The sequence below is a fragment of the Olea europaea genome, unplaced genomic scaffold (assembly GCF_002742605.1).
Source record: "Olea europaea var. sylvestris unplaced genomic scaffold, O_europaea_v1 scaffold617, whole genome shotgun sequence".
Taxonomy (NCBI): Eukaryota; Viridiplantae; Streptophyta; class Magnoliopsida; order Lamiales; family Oleaceae; genus Olea; species Olea europaea.
Window position 1 is genome coordinate 177962 of NW_019264523.1, and position 5292 is coordinate 183253.

The following is a 5292-nucleotide window of genomic DNA, read 5'->3' on the forward strand; positions in this document are numbered from 1 at the left end:
AAATTAAAAACTTTAAATTTCAAGCTTTTTAAAAAAAAAAAAAAAAAAAAAAAAAAAAAACCATCTATTTAAGAATTACATAATTTTAAAAATGAAAACAAATAGGATTCCAAAATCAAAATAAGTAAAATCCAAGATAATATATATAATAATTAATAATTCTAAATATGAAATTACTAAAACTTTATATGGAAAGATTATGGAAAAAAGTAGTACCTCTCAGTTTGACAATTTGGAGCTCATGGCCACTGTGTAAAGACGTGAATTCCGAGTCACACTATCAATGTCCACCTTTAACACGACACAAAACGTGAACAAAAAGGTCATTACGTTGGGAAGTGAGGGCATCTTTGGGATTTAACCTTATTCTGACAAAGTATTATCCCGGTTAGGGATGGCAAAAAGGCCAAAAAAATTGCCAAATCCAATATAGGTGAGACACCGCTTCGACGGGTAGGGATTACCCGTTCAATCCGGTATTTAGGTTGGTTCTGGGAGAGGAAGTCCCGCCTAGCTCCGTTATTTTTTATAAAATAATTTCATTACTTTAAATAAAAAACTCTATAAAATTTCATTAATTTTAATAAAAGGTGACAACATAGATTATCTAAGAAATATAATAAACAATAGAAATCTTAATTTACCAAATATATTCGAATAATTTAACTCTTAAAAACAAATAAATTAATTAAACAATTTAATAACTATATTATTGTTTAACTTTAATGAATGGAGGCAAAAAAGGGTACATAAACGGGTAATTTTCCAATTTTTAAGAACAAGTCTAATAATTGCATGACTTGAATATTGCCAAATGGATGTCAACACTATAATTCTAACATGTGCTCGACAAACCTATCAAGCAAGTCGAATAGAGTTCAAAATATTGTACCTTTTGAATTTACGACAGCTCATTATTGATAATGTATTCGGGAGTTCCTGTTATTGCATTTGAAAATGCAATAAACACTTAGTCGTCGTCTAATTCGTCAAACCTTAATGAAATTGTTCAAATTTTATTGTAACATATATCCTCACATGGAATCTTAGACCCTAATTGATTTCCTTGTCTTAAAACTCTTTTTTTCCCCCCCTCAAATTTATTTTCAACTACACATTTCATAAGATCGACAACTTTTATCAATTTCACTACCACATATTTCATCAACTTTCATAAAATCTAATTTTTATCAAAATCAAACATGAGCTAATTTCTAGAGGGATAAAAGTATAAGCACAATCTTGCGAATATATGTACTTAATATGTTAACAAGATGGTACTCTTAAAACATTGTAATTTTGTTCATGTCCATTGCATTCTAAATGTATTACTATTTGAAACTACCCAGAGCCGGCCCTGAAATTTTTGAGGCCTTAGGCAACCAATCGTTACGAGGCCCTTAGAAATACTTTTTTTAACAAGCCTAACAAACTTAAATATATAAATAAATAACAACAATTAGCACTTAGCAACCATGTTTTAGTCTATTAGATGATTCCCAAATGCAAAAATAAAATGTCCATAATTAAGATCTTGAAACTCAATTTGAAGAGACTTAAGCATGTGATTCATGAAAGAGAGAAAGAGTAGACATGCCTTGGGAAATGAGTTTTACACAAATTTAGACACACCGGATACCTCACTAATTATTTTGTAAACTCCTAGCACCTCACAATTAGGTTTATCACTCACGACACTTCCCACTGATTATCTCTCTAACACACACGAGTATACATATATTTATGCTCTCTCTCTTTTTTTATATATACATGTACTGCTTGTCTATCTATCTTTCTCTAACACTCCCACACTGCTCTCCACACACACAAAATTCTTACAACACATATCTACTATCTAGACAATTCTACCAAAAATATCAGCCTTCTTACTTCTCTAGATTATTCAGCCAAGGCAACGCAAGAGAAAACTCCAGAATGGCGGTGGTTGCCGCTCAAACCTGAATCTTCTAGTTTCTTCTAGTCATGGTCCATGGATGCATAATTTAGAAATAATGTTGGCTGCAGATGGACAACAAAAATATTCTGAATTGAAGGGGCTGTCCCTTCAACTTCAATTTCCTTTCCTTCCTGGGGCGTATCCCTTCCCTAACGCTTAACAGTTAACCCTTTTCTATTGGCGCTGGTATGAATTTTGAGGCCCTGGGCCAAAGCCATATTTCTGAGGCCCTAGGTGTTTGTCTAGGTGGCTTGGCCTCAGGACCGGCTCTGAAACTACCACTTTTATGATCAAGATAATACATTCGTTCAATTGCAAAGTAGACAGTAATATAATTTTACCGAACAATTCATTCAACCTTTGTCGCCGACCGTAAATAAATATTTTGATCAAGTGCACCAAGTAATTATTGTGTTATATACACATAAAACCAATCTGAAGAAAGTGGCCAAAAATTTAAAAAACACACTATCAAAATGAACCTATCCGACAAGGACTAGAAGGGTCCACCGTGGAAGATAACATAGAAGTATATGTTTCCGTTGCTGATGGCATTTAGCGACGGTTCTGTGACTCGAAATCCCTCCTATTAGTCCTATACCACTAGTTTATGTAGTGCGAGCAGTAATTATTGTTTCAATGATTAGTGAAACTTTATCGTTCTACATAAAATATTGTGATTGGAAGCTATAAAAATGATTCTCAATGTGGAGGTCTTATTCACACTGAAATAATATCTGAAGGTTCTTTAGGTGGGATTAGCATTATAAAGTGGCTTTATGAAGTGTGTCATGTAAAGTTTGATTTGAAATTTGCTTTTCCCTGGACCACATTTATAAAGACCGGACTGTTATACAGAAAATTATTCGGTTTCATGTACAATAGTCAAACCGAAGAATAATGTTAGATGCACTTTCCTCGTTAACATTAAGGATGACACCTTCTTATTTGGATGAAATTGACCAGTGTGTTTAAAATTAAAGGCCATAATTGATGTCACCTCATTGAATGTCAAACTTGATGTTAAATAAAATATACATGTAGAGTGATTGAAAATCGAATTCGATTCAATTTTGATCTACAATTAATGAAAAAGGTTAAAAATTAAAACAATAAAAATGCTATAAAGCACGTGTTAGATACTAAATTCTTATGTGTTTTCCCCCCTTTTTTAAAGAAGGACCGTATATATGGTATTAATCATGCAATGGAACAATTCATATATATAATGTGATTAGGGAGGTACATGATACCATACATATCAAAAGGAGTGTCTTTGAGAGTCTTGTTATCGTATGCATACATTGCCAGGAAGTTCATTTGTTGCATGAGAGCTATGTAGCAGCATGACGGACATTTCATTGTTATGATATGGCTAACCTTGTATACATGATATTATGCTCAAACTCGTGTGCAGTAACAAGATTGTTCATTGATGTTATGGGTAATTAAAAAAGGGATTGTTGTGATGTGATCCAAATTCCATGTAATTTGGTGTTTGATTGGATGAAGGAAGTCTAAGGAGACTTGGTTTGATAGTTCTAATTGACATGCATTAAATTTCATCAAGGATTGAGAGTTTTACATGAAAAGGGACTTTGGAATGGTAAAAACATCATTGGAAGGATCAAACTCGAAAGTTGGAGGCGTTGAGGCACCACATTGAAGAAGAGGAAAACTAGCTCGGCCCTGGTTTTGGCAGCAGCACCAAGGTGCCACCTGGACTAATATTTCGAGACTTTGTGCGAATTTTATGACTTATTCTTCAACGTGAACTCCAAAATAGGCTCTCATATATATATATATATATGAAGCATTCCTCCTACACATGGATTTGACAAGTATTTTTGACAAATAATCATGACCTTTAGATTAAACAAATCCAATGGTTAGTATATATTTCATTAGGATCATGGGAGAGTTAGTTATAACCACTTGAGATCTATGAGACACTAATCGTTGGATTTACTTCATCTAAATGTCACGATTATTTATCAAAAATACTTGTCAAATCTATGTGTAGGAGAAATATATATATATATATATATATATATATCATTGAATGATCACTTAACTATTTTTCAAGAAATTGTAGCTAATTTGGAGCTATTGGAAGTTAAGTATAATGAAGAAGACTTTGCTTTGATGTTGTTTGTGTTCATTGCCACCATCATATGTGATTTGGAGATATTATTCTCTATTATAAAGATACTTTCACTGTGGATGAGGTCCATGAAACTTTACTGTCGAATGAGAAGATAAAGCATATTGCAAGTGGATCTGGGAGTCAGGCTGAAAACCTAATTGTTCGTGAGAGGAATCAATATAGGAATCTTGGTATGAATGAGGGACAAATTGAAATCCAGACATGCAGAGAAAGTATGACATTATTGTAAGAAGAATGGACATATCAGAGCTGATTGCTATTCTTTGAAAAATAGAAATAAAGCTACTGGTGCTACTGATAAAGGAAAGCAACATGTTAACACAGCAGAGACTGATTTGTGGAAGATGAGTAAAGTGAATGAGAGCTTCTTGTGATTTCTGACATAGGCTTTAAACTTTGTGAGAAATGGGATCTTGACTTGATGTGTACTTTCTATCTGTGCCAACAGGGACTAGCGTATAACATATGAAGGAGTTTCGAGAGGTGTAGTGATTATGGAAAACAATTTTCCTTGCAAAATTGTTGAAGTTGGTACATTCAAAATCAGAATATTTGATGGTGCTACTAGAGCACTTACAGATGTAATGCATATTTCAGAATTGAAGGGAAGTCTCATATCTTTGAGTATGACTCAAAGGGTTATAGATACAACGGTGAAGGTAGAGTTTTAAAGGTAAATCGAGGTGCTCTTGTTGTCATGAAAGGACAAAAAAACTCTATATGGTTGTACATTTGGCATGTTTCCATAGTTTCGGGGAATGTATGATTTTCTGCTTCTTATTTGACTGATAAGCAAGTTACTAAATTCTGACATATATAATTTGTCCATATAAGTAAGATTGATATGACACAGTTGAGTAGGAGGGGACTTCTTGATGGGTAGAGGATCGGTAAGATGAAATTTTGTGAGCATTGTGTCTTTGGGAAACAAAAAAAAAGTCAGTGATAAATTCATTTGTGCATTTATTTAAACCAAATTACTAAACTTTTACGTTGTCAAATTATTAATTTCTACTTAACTCGAGTTAATTTTCTTTTGTTTTTAGTGATGAACTCGTTTGAAACAATCGAAAATAGAAAAAGGATAAATTGGCTATTGGTCAAAAAGTTTGGAGATCAAATTCTACACCTTGAAAATCGAAGGACTTGAATTAAATTAAAGAAGACA